Source organism: Quercus robur, chromosome 9, assembly GCF_932294415.1.
Source record: "Quercus robur chromosome 9, dhQueRobu3.1, whole genome shotgun sequence".
Lineage (NCBI taxonomy): Eukaryota > Viridiplantae > Streptophyta > Magnoliopsida > Fagales > Fagaceae > Quercus > Quercus robur.
Window position 1 is genome coordinate 9331814 of NC_065542.1, and position 18220 is coordinate 9350033.

General features: G+C 39.6%; 1 pseudogene; it reads left to right on the forward strand.

Moving 5' to 3' along the window:
- Nucleotides 1-7894: 7894 nt before the first annotated feature.
- LOC126700680 (protein DEFECTIVE IN MERISTEM SILENCING 3-like) lies at nt 7895-11515 on the forward strand (annotated as a pseudogene).
- The last annotated feature ends 6705 nt before the right edge of the window (nt 11516-18220 follow it).

The following is an 18220-nucleotide window of genomic DNA, read 5'->3' on the forward strand; positions in this document are numbered from 1 at the left end:
ATGAGAGTGTTAGCTGTTAGGGTTAGGTTTTAGGACTCCTCCACTTAAACGACGTAGTTTTAGGTGGGAAAAGACAAACAGGTCAGTAACCGGTTTGACTGCACCGGTTCCCAGTTCTCCAGTTGAACCGGCCGGTTTTTACTATTTAGCACTTTTTAGTTTATTTCCGGTTTTAGAAGTGAGCACACGAATTGCCAGCTGGATTAGTGAGGTGTCAAAATAATGAAAGGCTGAGATTTGTGCTATTGCACATGTGCAATACCCTAGTTGATGGATTTTTCTTTCCTTTCTCCTTCTTGTGCGTAAATTTAAAGCTAATTTTAGCCTCTCTTATATGCTCAGACATTTATGGCCTGTTTGAAAGTTTAGAGAGGGGGAAGAGTAGAGGGAAGGAGAGTAGTGGGGAGAAGAGTAAAGGGGAATGGTTCTCCTCCATCTTGTTTAAATGTTTTTAAAATTAGCCTTATTGGAGAGGATGGAGATGAGAATAAATGATTAAAATAAACAAATTTACCCCTATTTGAAAATGGACTTACAACATTGATCTATTATTAATTAAGAAAAGGTAAATTGGGAAATTTATCTAGTCAATAATTTATCTACTCTACTCTCCCTCCAAATCTCTCCAATTTGGGAGAATTAAAAATGAGGGGTTAGAGGTGGTTGAAACCCCTCCAAACTCCTCCCCCTCCTTCCTTCAAAAATTTCCAAATAAGGTAATTGAATTATTCTCCCTCCCTCTACTCTACTCCCCCTCATTTTTTAAATGGAGGGAATAGAAAATTCATTCCTTTATTTTGGAGTTTAAGTGGAAGGAAATGAAATGGGTGGGAGTGAACACTCATTCCTCTCTATTTCCTTAAAACCTAAAATTTTCATTTCCCCCAAAATTGGGAGAAATGGGAGGAAATTGAATTAAATTTAATAGGTTTTTTACTAAAACTCCCAAAATACCCCTATATATTCAACCCTTTATTTTAAAATAAGGATCTAATAGTAATGTTGTCATAAAATGATTCCATTACATTCCCTCCATGTTGCTCCCAAATAAGATTACTTACATTCCATTCATTTTCATTCATTTCCACTCATTTATTTTAAAACATCCAATCAAGGTTACTTAATTCCATTCCATTCCATTTTTTTTTTCATTCATTTCCCTTAAATACATTCCATTCCCTTATGATCATTTTATTCAATTCCATTTCATTCTCTTATGAACTCCCAAACGGAGCCTTAGGGACATTTGGTACATGTGTTTAAACACATATTTTTAGTTTTTAAATAACGTTATATGTATTTTTACACATTTTTTTATTCACACATATTTTTTAAAAATACAAACAAAGTTACTGTAACAACATTACCAAACAGACCTTTAAGAAAGAAACTTTATAGCTTGCAAAGTTATAAAAAGTAAGGGGTGTTTGGTACTATTGTTTAAATAACAATTTTTAATATTTAACCAATATTACTCATATTTTTACACATTTTTTCATATACATATTTCCACAAAATAATAACGTTACTAAAAATCTCTTACCAAACGAACTCTAAAAAACGCAAAATAACAACATTACTAAAAATCTCTTACCGAATGAACTCTAATAAACGTAGCCTTCATGTTGGACTTTGTATTCTTTTAGTCCTTACCCCACGTGTGTAGGCCCTTGTAGGACTGACACTTATTTGAAAAGCATGGATAATATATATATATATATATATATATATATATCTTGTTCAATAAGAACTATGGTTATATTCTAGTTTCAAGTTCTATATCAATAATGTGCTTGTCCCGAAAAAGGAATTGGGATGGTGTGTTACAGACTGCAATATCTGGTATTAAGGTAAATCACATTGAAATTAAATTCTACTAAAAGTTTCAAAACATATAAAAGTCCAATTAATGTATACTCTAAAAGCATATATTAATTATCAATTTTTTTTTAAAAAAAAAATTATGAGAATTTGAAAAAGTTGTCGATCTCAATCTCAATCTTTTTCTATTTCTAGGGTTTCGCCAATCTTACCGGTGAGTGAATGCAAACAAAAATGGAGCACCTTCCTCTTCGAACGCTGTTCAAACAAGTTCGTAAGATCCATTCAACCGCCATAGACTCCAACGCCGATCAAGTACACTCAGTTGGTTGATAGTTTGGTATTATATATGCGTGTGTTGCGTCAAAGTTCATTTTTCATCTTGATAAATATGTGTATGTGTGTGTGTGCATGTCGAATCTGTGAGAAGCAACTAATTTGGCACGGGAACTAGTTAATTTTGCGAAGATAAAGGTAATATTGAAATGTCACACACACATACATGATAATGTTAATCTTACACTAACGTTCATTTTTCACACGCAATGCAGATAGCGGAGCTCGAGGAGCAAGCTCTTGAAATGAAGCAGACATTGGAGGTAATTTTGTTGGTAATTAAAAAAATAAAATAAAATAAAATAAAAATCATGTGTTTGAGATGGTTGTAAAGTTTCGAATTTTCTAATTTCACCAAGTTTTCAATCATTGGAGTTTGCTTATAAATCAACCAAAAGTATTTGGAAAAGGTGAACTTTTTTTACTGAAGAAGGTAGAATTGATAATTAAAAAATGGCAAGATTACAAAAGTATAAGAAAAAGGGTCCTGAGCCACAACAGGCCTATCCGCCTAGGCCACAGGACAAGAAGCAGGCCATACACGCCACAAACAGAAGACAGACCAAAGGAAATGAATAAAAAATTAAAAAAGGGGCAGCAGGCCAAGACAATGACTAAAGTAAAGAATAAAAAATTGAAAAAGCTGCCTTAGGCCAAATCAAGTTCTCTGGTTGGCTACCAACGTTTGATACTCATGCATGAGAGACCTTGCATTACGTAAAATAGCCGTTGGGTGAGCTTGGCTATCCTCAAAACAGAACTTGTTCCTAGCGTTCCATATAGCCCAAGTTATCATCGCCCACTCTGTCAACTCATCCCGAGTCAGCCGCTGCATCATGCTACGAGTCAACAGGAAAAAATCAGGGACCACAGCCGAGCTCTTCTGTATTTTGCCCTTGACCAACGCCCAGACATTGCGAGCAAATGGGCATTCCCAAAGGATGTGCACACCTGTTTCGGCTTGCTGGTTACACACGCTGCATGTCGAAGCCACGTGCACTCTCTTCATGTGAAGGTTGTCACGGGTAGGTAGTATGTTAGAGCAAGCCCGCCAGAGGAACGTACGCACTTTTGGAGGAGCATTGAGGGACCACACTGCCTTCCACAGATTTCCATCAGCTAAAGCATTTGAGTGGTCACCAAATGAGGGGTGTAGCACCCGCAAAGCCACCAGGTACGTCGATTTAACAGAGAAAACATTGGCTTTATTCTCCTTCCATACTAGTGTATCGTTCGGCTGCCTGTTTGGCATGGGTATGCTTAAGATATCGGCGCAAGTATGGGGCTCAAACCAGTACGCCAACTTAGCTCTGTCCCACTGACCCGTATCCAAGTCCACCAACTCCCTTACTTTCCTCGGCCCTGGTCCATCCCTGCAAAGGCACGGGGGTCTTGGTAGCCATTGGTGACCAGAAATATTTATTAGGGCTCCACTTCCCACCTTCCATATAGACCCTGCCAAAATGATATCCCTAGCCTTCAGCAAACTCCTCCACACATACGACGGATTACTTCCTAGCTCAGCTTCCACGAAGGAGGCACTAGGGAAATACCGAGCCTTATACACTCTGAAGAAGAGGGAGTTTTGGTGGTTGAGCAACCTCCACGCCTGTTTCGCCAACATTGCCAGGTTGAAGGCATGAATATCTCGAAAGCCCATACCACCAGTTTTCTTTGGATCACACAGACGTTTCCAATTAATCCAGTGTATTTTCTTCTCGTTACTCGTCTGTCCCCACCAGTACCTTGCCATGATTGAGTTAATATCATTACAGAGAGCTTTCGGCAGTTGGAACAAACTCATCGAGTATGTCGGAATCGCCTGTGCCACAGTTTTAAGCAAGACCTCTCTCCCTGCTTTTGAAATAAACTTTTCCTTCCATCCTGTGACTCGCTTAGCTATCCTTTCCCGGAGGTCTTTAAAGGTGCTCACTTTGTTTTTACCCCCCACCATCGGCAACCCCAGGTACTTCTCAAATTCTGTCACGACTTGGGCATCAAACATGGCTCGAATATCCTCCCTCAATCCTGGCTCGGTATTAGGGCTGAAGAATAGAGCCGTTTTTTGCCGATTGATCGCCTGTCCGGAGGCTTGCTCATATGTTGCCAGAATGTTTAGAAGGCGAGTACACTCGATTGGGGTGGCTGGGCAAAATAATAGGCTATCGTCAGCGAAAAGAAGGTGAGAAACATTTACCCCGTTGCGGCAAGATTTGATCCCCTGAAGCTGCTGAGTCTCTATAGCTTTCCGAAGAAAGGCAGAAAGGCCCTCCACACAGAAAAGGAATAGGTAAGGTGACAGAGGGTCGCCCTGTTTTAATCCCCTGGTTGGAGAGATGAATCCTCGTGGTTCGCCATTGATCAACACCGTATAGCTTGCTGATGACACACATTGCATAGTCAGGCCCACCCACCTAGCTGAAAAACCCATTTTCAACATGATCTTCCTTAAAAACTCCCACTCCACGCGATCATAAGCTTTACTAATATCCAGTTTAACCGCCATATGCCCCACCCTTCCTTTTCTTCTGTTTCTCAGTCTGTGAAGCATCTCATAAGCCACCGCCGTATTGTCAGTGATGAGCCTGTCTGGGACAAAAGCGCTCTGAGCATCTGAGATGATGTACGGTAGGATGCATTTTACTCTATTTGCCAATACTTTGGATACCACCCTACTAACCACATTGCTCAGGCTAATAGGGCGATAGTCCGACATAGATTGGGGGTCCTTTTTCTTTGGTATGAGTAAAATATGGGTGAAGTTCATCTTGGTTAAGATATGGCCTGAGTTTAAGACAGAAAGAACTGCCTCTGTGACATCCCCTCCAACCACATGCCAATATTTCTGAAAGAAAAAAGGCGACATGCCGTCTGGTCCCGACGACTTCGACGGGTGCATTTGGAACAGGGCCAGCCGAACCTCTTCACCCACAAACAGTCTGAGAAGGGATTGGTTCATCTCTTCCGTCACTACCCCGTCAACCACGTCCAGAACTCTATCGACATTACTTGGGTTTGACGTAGCAAAGATATTTTTGAAATACTCCTCAGCTATCTCACCCACGTTCTGCTCACCCGTCCTCCAAACCCCTTCTCTATCCATCAACCCCTCTATCTGGTTTTTTCTTCGGCGTTGGCTAGCCCGTTTATGGAAAAACTTTGTATTCTTGTCGCCTGCAGGGAGCCATATTGCTCTGGAACGCTGCCTCCAAAACACTTCTTCCTGGTGTAGCAAAGTATTTATTTCCTCCCGTAGTCTATTAATTTGTGCCAGGTTGTTTCCGTATCCGGTGTTGGCCATAGCCGTGAGTGCATCTTGTTTTTCCTCAATCCGAATTTTAGCATTGCCAAACACCCCACGGCTCCAAGCCACCAGTTTCATTCTGCAATGCTTAATCTTCTCGAAGAGCTTGAACATAGGGCTTCCATTGGGTGGTTGGTAGCTCCATGCATCCCTGATCACCTCCTCACATCCCTCGTGTGTCACCCAATGTTCCTCAAAACGATGGAGGCGCTTACGCCTGGTTTGCCCCTGTTGAGCAAAGCATTGAGTATTTAGCAACAGAGGGTCATGATCAGAGTAAGATACCTGCAGGTGAGCCACCTTTGCCGATGGGAACGCGCCTCGCCACTCAGACGATGCGCATGCTCGATCCAATCTTACTTCAACAAAGGCGTCACCGGGTCTACCATTACGCCAAGTGAAAGGGTACCCAAGGTACCCTAGGTCTTCCAGCCCACAGTGCAACAATGTTTCTTTGAAAGCCAACATAGGCGCTAAGGGTTTTGGGGAACCTCCGTTCTTCTCAAAAGAGTGAAGTATTTCGTTGAAGTCACCTATGCAAACCCATGGCAAGGAAGCTCTTGCATGAAGGTGTCTAAGGATTCTCCATGATTCATGCTTTCGGTGCCCTTCTGGTCGCCCATAGAAGCCCGTTATCCTCCAAGGTGGTTTATCGGTAGACCTGATATGTGCATCGATATGGTTAGGAGAGAACGTCTGAATATGAAGGTCACACTCAGCCTTCCAAAATAAGCCCAAACCACCACTTTGGCCATCACTCGGAACAGCCATGACTGCTTGAAAATTCAGGTCATAGCAGAGTTTACGCATTTCAGCGATAGACCGCTTTGTTTCCATAAGGAACAAAACGTTGGGTCCTTTACTTCTCACCATATTAGTGAGTACATCCACTGCACGTTGGTTCCCAAGCCCCCGGCAGTTCCAGCTTATAATAATCATTGTGATCGGCGGGGCTGCTTCGCAGCCTCCACCGTTGGTAAGGTTGGATATGGAGAGCCCACATCCAGTCTGGTTTTCTTTTCTTTTCCCTGAGTTGCATCGTTGATCTCCACTCCACTCTCGGCCCACTCTCTCTTGAGGCCCACCTTCATTAGCGTCTCACTTTCATGTTCCAAGACTTCCCGATACGGTCCTCGTGCAAGTCTAGTCCACGTTGTTTGCTTTGTTTGAGAGTGTGGCTTAGAAACCACGTGACTTGCATGTTCACTAATAATACTCCCCTCCACGTGAGTTTCATGGTTCTTTAAGAATTGTGGCTTAGTACCCACGTGACCCGCATGTTCACAACTCATGCTTCCTTCCCCACCATGCATGTCCGTTGGTGCTTCGGTAATGGGTAATGGGTCAGTGAGGTGCTCAGACACTTGATGTGTAGCGGGATGTTTCATACATAACTGTGGAGTGATAGGGACAGGCTCCGGGATCGTGGACGTAGACTTGGTAGGAACCTCGTATTTTTTGGCTACCATATTCTCCATACGATCTTGTTTTGCTGTCAGGTTCACCTTTCCAAGTGGGTACACAGGTTCCGAAGACGGCGAAGTGACCTGTGGGTACACATGCTCCGAAGTCAGCGATGTGACCTGTGGGTACACAGGTTCCAAAGTTGGCGACGTGACCTGTGATGGTTCAGGTTCACTTGCTGAGTCATCCCGTCGGTATGGTGGACTAGCCGTCTTGTTATCAGCGGGGTCCCCACGACGTCTTGCACCGGCCTTCATCCACTCACCATACGGGTTGGGTTGTTGTTCCGGGTTGGGGTCATGCAAGGTGCAGTTTTTCTTCTCATGGCCCAAGTGACCACATGCGTAACAAAGGCCCACCAATCTTTCGTATTTGAATGCCACCACAAATCTGTCACCTTCTGGGTTAGTGACCGGACTTCCTCGCCGGAGTGGTTGGTTGAGGGGAATGCTGATACGAATGCGTAGGAACCTTGCTTGATCAGACTCAAACGGCTTGCTATCCACCATAAGCACAGTCCCAAGTACTGACCCGATGTCCCTAGCAGTTTCTTCTGTCATGAGATCGAAGGGTAAACCCCAGACTTGGACCCATAGTGGGACATGCGTGAAAGCAATGTTGTGCGCCGCCATACCGATTTCCCATCTCCGCGTCACCAGAAGGTGATTATCGAAACTCCAAGGGCCGCTATCCTGCACCCACTGGAGTTGGCTTTGAAGTTTAAAACGGAATAGGTATAATCGCTCACCCACGTCAACAATCCGGAGATCGTTACCGAGTTTCCATGCGGAGCGCAGCAGGTTCTTCGCCGCCCTATGGTTGACGTCTCTCGTCGTAAGAAAGCGACCAACAAGGCTGAGAGAGCAGTCGTCCAGTGTCTGTGTTCTGCGGCTGGGATTCAGAGCAATCGCCTTGCCCTCTGTCTCAGTGAGTGAGATACTTTGGAGTCTCTCGATGACCTCGGAATCCATGGGGAAAAAGGTTACAGGGGTATACAAAGAGGGAGTGGGGGGTAGTGTGAAGAGGGAAGGTGAGAAACGTATCCTGGAAAAGGTGAACTTTAATCTTGTGATGCTTTGTTTTATTTTTTGTAACCAAAAGTATTACTTTGTTTTGTTTTTTTATGTGTTTGTGATGCTTTTTTTTGTTTTTTGTAACCAAAAGTACTTTCTAATGTTGCTACTTAATTATGGTTATTTCAACTTGTAGTCTAAAATCTTCAATCTATCATCAACTGCATTTGATCATTTATGGTTCTCTTTTGGATAAAAATAGACTATGACATTTTAGTAGCTTCATCATCAAAGCTTCTTTGTTGGGGTTTAGCGTGCCTACTTTAGAATGGGTTAGAATGACTGGTGCTACAAAATATTTCCAAAATGGCTCATTGATAAGGAGGTTCAAATGAATGAGCGGGCCTGTTTACTTACTGGGCTGGGGATGGGATATTTTGGTGAGGGACATTGTGACTAATGACTATTAACAATCCTATGCTATGCTTAATATAATCGTCCTTTTATTTATTTGGAATGCAGGCTTTTTTCAGAGTATTTAGGGTTGGAGACTATGCTGGCCATTGTCTGTAAGACTTATGAGGTGTTAAAGCCCTAGAAACATATGACAAGCAAGGCTGCATAAATAAAAGTTCTGGTCTTCACGCACTTGGTGCTACTATGGGAAGGAATATGGATGGCAGATTTCTCGTCATTTGTCTTGAAAATATAATGCATGAGTCTCATATTTTGTCTTTGTTTGACAATTTGGACTTGTAGTTTGTAAACCTTCTAAAAGAATTCTTTTCCCCCTTTCACAGACCATATGCAGGTGAGTTTGTAGCAGATGACCCTCAAAGGAGGCTTGATCTTGTAAAGCCAAAATTACCTAATGGGGAGTGTCCTCCTGGCTTTCTTGGGTTTGCTGTGAATATGATCAATGTGGACAACGCAAACTTATTTTGTGTCACAGCTAGTGGACATGGCCTCAGGGAGACTCGATTTTACAATCTCTTCTCTCGTCTTCAAGTATATAGAACAAGGCAAGACATGGTAAGTGCTCTTCCTTGTATAAGTGATGGAGCCGTTTCTTTGGATGGAGGGATGATTAGGAGTACCAGTGTGTTTTCCCTAGGGGATCGGTAAGAAGCTCTGCTATCACAAATGAATTTCACATTATTTCCATATACATATTTTGTTAACTTCTTTTCTCTTCTTCAAAACTTAATCTTGTGTTTGCACTTAGTAAGATGCCTGCAGTATTTTTACTTATTTAAACCAAAAAAAAAAACTGATGCCTACAGTATTTTTGTAACACAAATGCCTAAATAATGTTCTTCTCCTAATTGTGGTTGAACTTCTGTTAATTAAATTGCCATATGGATGCTCGGCCCATGGACTTTCTGCCACTCCTCTGCCCTTTCGAAAGTAAAATCATGATTGTTAAAAGCACTGTAGTGTTCCTGCTTCTTGTTCAGTCACCAGTCTACAAATTGTAAAATCCTGAAGTACAGTGGCTTTTTAGGTTGGAAAGCATTAATCCCCTCTTTCTGAAAACTCCTCCAACTACGTGGGGTACTTTGTCAAAATTAGAAGTGTTCTCATTATACTTTATGATTCCTAGGCATTAGTTATATTTGATATGTCTATACTTATTAGCTTATTAGGGTTTTAAATCATTATAAATTATGGATCCTGAATTTCTACTCTAATTCGTTTTATTGACATGCTGTTGCTCTAAGTCAAACATTAGAAGATAAAAATTTGAACCCTGTACCTATCCAAAAAAAAATTGAACCTTGTGGATTTCAATTTCATTGTTTAATAGAATTGGAATTTTAATTGTTGCTTCATCTTAGTTTTGGAACCTCTTGATGATGTTAGGGAAGATGTAGATGTGAAATTCCCAAAACCCTTGGTGACATCAACCCTACCTGAAAACTAGAAAGCACGGACGCGGCTGGGAGGGTGCCGCACCTGCGTCCGACGCGGTTGCCCACGCGTCGGTGCCGCGTCTGAGTTTTTTTTTTTTTTTTTTTCCTCAGATTCAGGCCGACTCGACTCGATTCGCGTCGACGTGGCTCGATTCACGCCGAATCGACTTCGATTTGCTCCGAACCGGGCTAATTCGGCCAGAATCGGGCCGTATCGGCCATATTGGTTCGTATTGGCCGGCGACCGATACGGTCGAAACATGCCGGAAAAGGCCGAAATCTACCTTGAATCTGGCCAGAAAATCCGAAATTCTCACCTCAGAGGCATATTAATGTGTTTCTTGCCTTCTTCTTTCTTTGTTTTGTGAATCAAAGCATAATAATGTGTTTTTTAAAAATATTTTAATAGTAAAAATATATAGAAAATATAAATAATAAATTTTTTAATAATTTTTTAATCGCCCACACCCGCACCCTACTTTTTAAAAAATTGCCGAGTCCCGCACCCGCACCCGAGTCCCGAAACGCACCCGTGCTACCTAGCCTGAAAAACACATTGAGGCTGAGAGGCAGGTCAAGGAGGTGAGATGGAAAAAAGAAAAAATGCAGGACGATATTCAAAGAGAACAAGCATTATTGAATCATGCAAAGTTCAATTTTGATAGAAAGAAGCAAGAGTTTCTGAAGTTCCTTGCTGAAAGCTCATCATACGCAACTCAGGTAATGCCTTGAACTGATCCCTAACTAACAGCAATTTGTGGTTTGCTTATGGAAGCAACTTTTGTAAGTTTAATTCGTAGACATGAAGTAGAAATTAAACTTTTAAATTGACAGATGTTGTATGCTATTTACTTGTTTTTTGGGTGAGGGGGTTGGCAATTAACTTGATCTTTGTGAACAATGTATTGAAATTCCCTCTGTTTTGAGCATGACCAGAAAATATTTTATTGAAAAAGATAAATTCTTATGTCCTTTTTTAAATTATGATGTCAATTAAGTGCTGTGTTGGAGACTTACTGATCAGCAATAGTTTTGATCAATGATAATGATGCTTTTATGACTGCCAAAGTATGTGAACCCATCTATGAAAGCAGCAATATTTCAACAATGTTGATATTGTATATGATGGATTTACTCTCTAGGATCAAATCTTATTTGTTTTCCAAGCCTTGTGATGAAAAGCCAGAAATGCAGAGCATTTTGGTGTTATCCCTTTCTTTCAATCCTCTCTCTAGTTTTCTCATATATTCTACGTTTGTGGATGACTTATAAATTTTATAAATGCAACTTTACAGGCAGCACCAGTGACCCCAAGATGATGTTTATGTTGAACAAACCAAGCCTACAATTAGTACAGTTGGAGGGAATGGAGGAACCATTACAGTCTGCTTGTCAGCATGAGCTATGGCTGAGATCCATGCTTCGTTTCCAGTTGTGGATGCAAGAAAAAGGTGGTGGTGAGGGAAAGGCATAGGTTTTGGGTCTAGTGACAGGATTTTTTCCCTTCAAATTCTGAAGCCACAGAAGCGGCATTAAATTAGGAATCTTTTTTTTTTTTTTTTTTTTTTTTGAGAAAAAATTAGGAATCCCTTGGTACTCAGTATGCTCATGATTACATTGTAATGCAAGATTAGATTATTGAAGATGCAACTTCATTTCCTTCTCATCTGTCTCTGGATATATTCATGCATAATGTTTACCATTGTGCATAATCTGGTCAATTTGCGTAATTAAGGGCTGTTAATATTGCATAGTAGTGTCTTCATGCATTTGATTGTTTTCATAATGATCCAAGGTTTTCTTAATATTGCTGGCTCTCTAATAATTTATTTTTAATTATATTTAATACTTTGTAATTTTTTAAACTCCCATTGAGTATTATGTTCAATGCTTAAAATTTTGTTATCTCAAAATTGATAATTATATGAACTACTCCTTGTGGTGCCAATGGATTGAGTCGAGTCAAGTCAGCTTACCCGAGTAGACAAGGAGCGATGTTGGTTCTATATAGGCATCAAAAGCAAATAGATACCATCTTGGATGGGTTAAAGAAATGACTCGGGTTTTATAACTGATGTAACATGAATAATTTTGTTATTCATAAATTTTGCTTTATATTTACTATATTTCTTAGATGATTGTTGTTTCTATATTGCATGCATATCCCTATTAAGAAATAAACATGAGCATAATTCTATAGTCGGGTGTGCGGGCTATATAGCGATATCTGATGAACCACAAAAGTTGAATCAATTGTAAAAATAGTTGCTAACTTGATATCTAGTGCAAGTACGATTTACAATCAAACTTATATTATTAACAAAAAAAAGTATGATAGATTATTAAAATTACTTTTTAAATTTCTAAAAATTCTTAATAGTAAAATTATGGCTAGATATTTTTTTTTTTTTTTAATTTGAAACTTTGGGACGAGCAGTAAAACTCTGATGTCTTGGGTTCAAGCAACTATACATGCATTCACTTCCTTGGGGCCATCGAACTGGAGGAATTTAATTGTCCCTTGAATTACTTGAGGTGCACTTACGGGAAACTCCTTGTCGAGAGCCTGTGCACACCCAAGATTAGTCAAGAGAAAGTCCTGGACACTAGGTATCAATCAAAAAAAAAAAAAAAAAAGATGGGAATTTGAAATTTGATTCTTCTCGTAAAGGAAAGCCATTTGAATTTTGATTCTTCTCGTAAAGGAAAGCTCATGACACCCAATTTTTTAATTAAGAGTAACCAATTAAAACACACGCACACAACTTCTAAAAGTTTTATTTTATTTTATGGATCATGTTAACGGGCGCCTTTAAGGCAATTGTTAAAAAACCATTTTAGAAAAGATTTTATACCACTTTTATGAAAAATTAAAAAAGCTGTAAGAACATTAATTTTTTTTTCCCATAAAAACTTTCTTAAAATGGTTTACTAACAAATGCTTATAGGGCATTTATTAACTTTTCCCTTATTTTATTATTTACTATTGTTTGAGGGAAATCTAAAGACTATTAACAATTTTATTTAAAAAAAAAATTAATATCTAATACATAAAACTTTTTTTTTTTGGGTCAAAGGAAGAAAATGCATTGAAACTAACTAGCCAAAACAGGCAAAATAGTGGCCAATAGCCTTAAGGAGTATAGACCAGAAGCATCTAAGTCCAAAATAATACATAAATCAGCAGAAAGTGGATTATCTAACACAACAAAATCAACTGAACATGAACAAGCTTCCTTTGCTAGCAAATCCGCGCATCTATTTGCCTCCCAGTATACATGGTTGACATTGACACGCTGGAAGTGGCTGAGTAGGAACCTACAATCATTTAGGAGTGAAGCATAAGCTTTGTTAGAGGCATTTATGGAGGGAACAAGATCAACAATAACTTTAGCATCAAGTTCCACAATTAGTTAGGTAATACCCAATTGAGAAGCCAAAAGGAGGCCATCTCTTAGAACCCAAAATTCAGCAATGATGCTAGTAGCCACCCCAATATTCCTCACATAACCTATCAACCAGTTTCCATTACAGTCATGGATCAATCCACCGCCTCCTGCCCTCCCCGGGTTTCCTAGAGAAGCACCATTTGAATTTAGTTTGAACCATCCTTCTGCCGGTTTATGCCAACGTACTGGGGTAGCTGAATATTGCTTGGTTCGGTGTGGCTTCCCAATACAAAAGAAATATTCCGTAGCTTGTTGGATGTAGGATTTGTGGAGGTTAGGATTTAGGGGGGTGTTTTCAAACACCACTCTATTCCTATGCTTTCAAAGTCCCCACACAACAAAGAGGAATTGAGTATTCCAAGGGAGCCTGTAGGCTTGAAATTGGCTGTTGCACAAGTATTTCTGTTTCAGCCGGTCAGGTAGGTCCAAATAGCCAAGATTGGAAAGAGGTTGAGGAATTTTGATTGATCTCCAAATGGTGACAGCAAATGGACAGTCTCTTAGCAGATGGAGGATTGATTCCTCTTGATTTTTACATAGTGGGCATGTTGTGTTACAATTAATTCCTCTTGCTGCAATGACTTGTCTAACTTGACATTATTTGTTGGGAAAAATTCTATATTACTGTGAATAAATTTTAGCAAGCACAACGGAAGCACAACCACACAAAAACACAAAGATTTACGTGGAAACCCTTTCTCCTTGAAGGGAAAAACCACGGGACAAACTCCGAATAATTTCACTATATAAAATAGAGATTACAACACTTAGAGGTACAACTTGAGTAAAAAAAAAAACTCTCTTTTTCTTTTCACTCACTGCTCTCTTCCTCACTATGTATTTTCTCTTACTCTCTCTATTTTTCTCTTCTCTCTTGCTTGCTCTCACTCATGCAGTTCTTCAAGACCGCACTAGTCCTCACCACACTCTTGGGACTTCACTTCTTTTCTTCCTCTGCCCAAATGGCTGAATGGCCTCTACCCTTTTATTTCTTTCACCTTTTCTTCTTTTCTCCCTTTCACACTCTTCGCATCAAGTCACAATAAGTGCAAGCCACTTATTTTGACTTTGCTTCAACCAAAATCTCTTTCTTTAGCTCTCATTGGCCGAATGGCCTTGCTTGTTTCTTTCCTTTTTCCTTTCAGCTCTGCCATAGCAGAATAACTCTTGCTTTTGCTTCTTTCTTTTCTTTCTTCAGCATGTTAGACACGCCTAAGCCAACCAACCCAATTACTAATGCTGACTTTTGTACATGATGAAGGGGAAATTATTATATATTCCCGGAGTACTATAAATGCGTACTCCCTCCTCTCACATGAATGATGGGTCCCACTAATTAAATTCATGATGGGACCCATCATTCATGTGAGAGGAGGGAGTACACATTTATAGTATTTTGGGAGTACCTAATAATTTTCCATGATGAAGAATAGATAAGAAACATTAAAGACATGCTCATTAAATGAGCTCTTGACAAAAAACATGTGGGCTGGACTCATGGTGTAGTGCACCCAACATTATTGTGGTGACATAGCCAAAGAAAGGAACTAACCTTAGGCCATATGTCAAGTTTCCAAACCCAGCTTCCCATAAAAGCTTGAGGATTAAGTTCTTCAAAATTTATCAAAGCATAAGAAGCCGAGGCCACGTTAAATTTTCCATCATGGGAAAATTTCCACATCAGGGAGTCCTTTTCCTCACCATACAGTTGCATGGGTTTTGCACAAACCTTATCTTTGATTTGTCTTGGGAGGTCAAAGGAAATGGTGTCCCAGTTCCAGTTCCCATTTTGGAATATTTCACCAATTGTGAGATTTGCCTCTCTTAGGAGGATAGGACCTTCAATCGTGCCTCTCAACGAGTTTTCCTTAACTTAATTGTCCTCTTAGAATTTGAGACTTGAGTTTTTTCCCACACTCCAACACACCCCTTTAGCAAAAATAGGAAATCCCTTTTTTATAGCAGTCCAGCAAGGGGAGCACGACAATTTATCTAGATCTTTGGAGTTCCTCTGCGATTGGGAGCAGTATTTCTTCAAGATCACTTTCGTCCATAAGGAGTCTTTTTCTTGGTAGAGCCTCCAATTAAGTTTTGCTAGGAGAGCAATATTCTTTACTCTTGCTACTTGTATACCCAAGCATCCCTCCTCCTTAGATTTAACAATTTTGCTCCACCTCACCAGATGCATCTTCCTTTTTTCCAGAAATGAGCCCTAAAGAAAGTCCCTCTTAATTTTATCTAGTTTTTCACATAAGTGTGTAGGGAGTGCTGCCCCTTACATCACATAATTTGGAATAGCAGCCATCACCGATTTAACTAGGACAGTTCTTCCAGCAAAAGACAAAAACTTGGCTTTCCAGCCAACTAGTTTGGAGATTACTCTTTCCACAACAAATTTGAATTGGTTTCTAGGTGCCCCTCTATGCCTTATAGGGAATCCCAAGTATTTTCCCAGGTTGGTTGTTGCTTGAATACCTAGGTTTTCACAAACTTTTTCTTTAAGAGAGGTTGGAACATTCGAAGAAAAATAAATGCGAGATTTCTCATAGCTAACCTTTTGCCCCAATTCCTCACAAAAAAGGTCCAATACATCTTTGATGGCTTCACTACCTTCCTTACTCACTTTGGCAAATAGCATTAAGTCATCTGCAAAAAATAATTGTGAGATTTCAACATTCTCTCTAGAAGCTTTCATTGGGGTCCACCCTTTGTCGATGCATTCTTTCTTAATGAGGGACCCAAGATATTCCATATAGAGGATGAATAGGTACGGGGAAAGGGGGTCCCCTTGGCGGATTCCTCTCAAAGGCTTAAAAGAATTCATCTTGCCCCCATTGAAAAGAATAGATACACTTGTGGTGGAGACACAGCTCATGATCAAATCAATCATCATTTGAGGAAAGGGAAAAGTTTTTAGAACTTTATGGATGAAGTTCCATTCAAGACAATCATAGGCCTTCGCAAGATCCACTTTAATCACCAAGAATCCGTCTCTCCCTTTTTTACTGTCCAAGGAATGAATTAGTTCTTAGGCAATGATAATATTATCCAATCCTCTCCTCCCCGGGACAGATGCAGACTGGACATGAGAGATAAGTCTATCAAGGAGAGGTCTGATACGACCTACTATGATCTTGGTAACCACTTTATAAATGGAATTACAAAGAATAATAGGCCTATAATTACTAAGGCTTTCAGGGCTTTGGCAATTTGGAATCAGTGAAATCAAAGTTTCATTTAAGTATTTTGGCATGGCCCTTGTTTCAAAGATATTTTTTTGACCTCTTGGCATACCAAATCCTTAACATCAGCCCAGCAGTATTGGAAGAAGCCTGTGTGAAGCCTATCTACTCCTGGTGCTTTGAACAGCTCCAAGGCCAAGAGCCCCTGTTTAATTTCTTCCTCCATAACTTGGACAGAGAGATTTTCCTTTTCTTCTTTAGATAGAAAGCAGCAGGAGAAATTCTCAATATCAAAGGAACGGGTGGAGAACAAGAGATTTGTCTGGAGTAGCTCTTTGAACCCCAAAAGGATAAGGTTCTTTACTTCCTCATCCTCAGTGACCCACTCACCTAAGGAATTTAATACATAAAACTATTTAATTATTTATTTGATTTAAGTTAAAAAAAAGAAGAAAAAATGGTGCGTCTCGAAGACATTTTGGTTCTCCTCTGACCTCTCCTTCACAGTACTGCGTGGTTAAGCTTCGAGCCACTTCCACTGCGCATTCCAACACAATAAGCCTCTCTCTCTCTCTCTCTCTCTCTCTCTCTCTCTCTCTCTCTCTCTCTCGTAACTGTTTTGTTCCTGAGAAAATATGGAAAAGGATTACATAACCCTAATTTAACTAATCTTTACGAAAGCTTGTTTTTATTCCCCTTCTCTTGCATTACTTTCTCATCAACCAAAGGGAAGTTTAGGGTTTATGGTTCTAAGTTTTTTTTTGTATTATAAAACCTGCATACTCTTGATAGTTCCCCCATCAAAATCCCTGCCCTATTAATTCTTAATCTTTGAAGCTATACCCTAAAGAAAATTGGATTTTGAGGCTACAGATTTAGTGTGATTGCTTTACTTGTGTATTAGTTTGGGTTTATCTAGTTAAGTACTTGAAATGACTAATACCCAATTGAATTCTGAACTGTTACTTGAATTGGAAATGCATAAAATTATTTTATTTTATTTTATTATTTGTTTATTGGCCCTTTGGATTGGAGCCACTGATTGCACTTTTAGTCCAATTCTTTTTAAGGTTTAAAATTGGTATTGCTGAGATTCAAAGTTGTGTGCTGTATTATTAACTACATTTTGTTGATCTTGAACCCAATTAACTTACATTCAATTTGATTACTTAATTGGGGTATGAACTGGATTGAGGTTATCTTGTTTATTTTTTAGGGAAACTTACACACGCACCCAATGGGTCTTGAACCCGCAATCTAGCCCTTTATCCCGTTATTATGGGAGGAGGAAGTGCCAACTGAACTATAGCTCATTGGCAAGGTTATCTAGTTTGAATTATGCATGAAGACACTACTATGCAATATTAACAGCCTCTAGTGTCTTCATGCATAATTATGCAAATTGACCAGATTATGCACAATGGTCCACATAATGCATGAATATATCCAGAGGTAGATGAGAAGGAAATGAAGTTGCATCTTCAATAATCTAATCTTGCATTAAAATGTAATCATCACTGGATATATTCATGCATTATGTCAATTTGCATAATTAGTGTCTTCATGCATAATTAGAGGTTGTTAAGATTGTTTTCATAATGATCCAAGGTTTTCTTAATATTGCTGGCTCTCTAATAATTTATTTTTAATAATATTTAGTAATTTTTTAAACTCCCATTAAGTTTTATGTTGGATGCTTAAAATTTTGTTTTCTCAATTGATAATTATATGAACTACT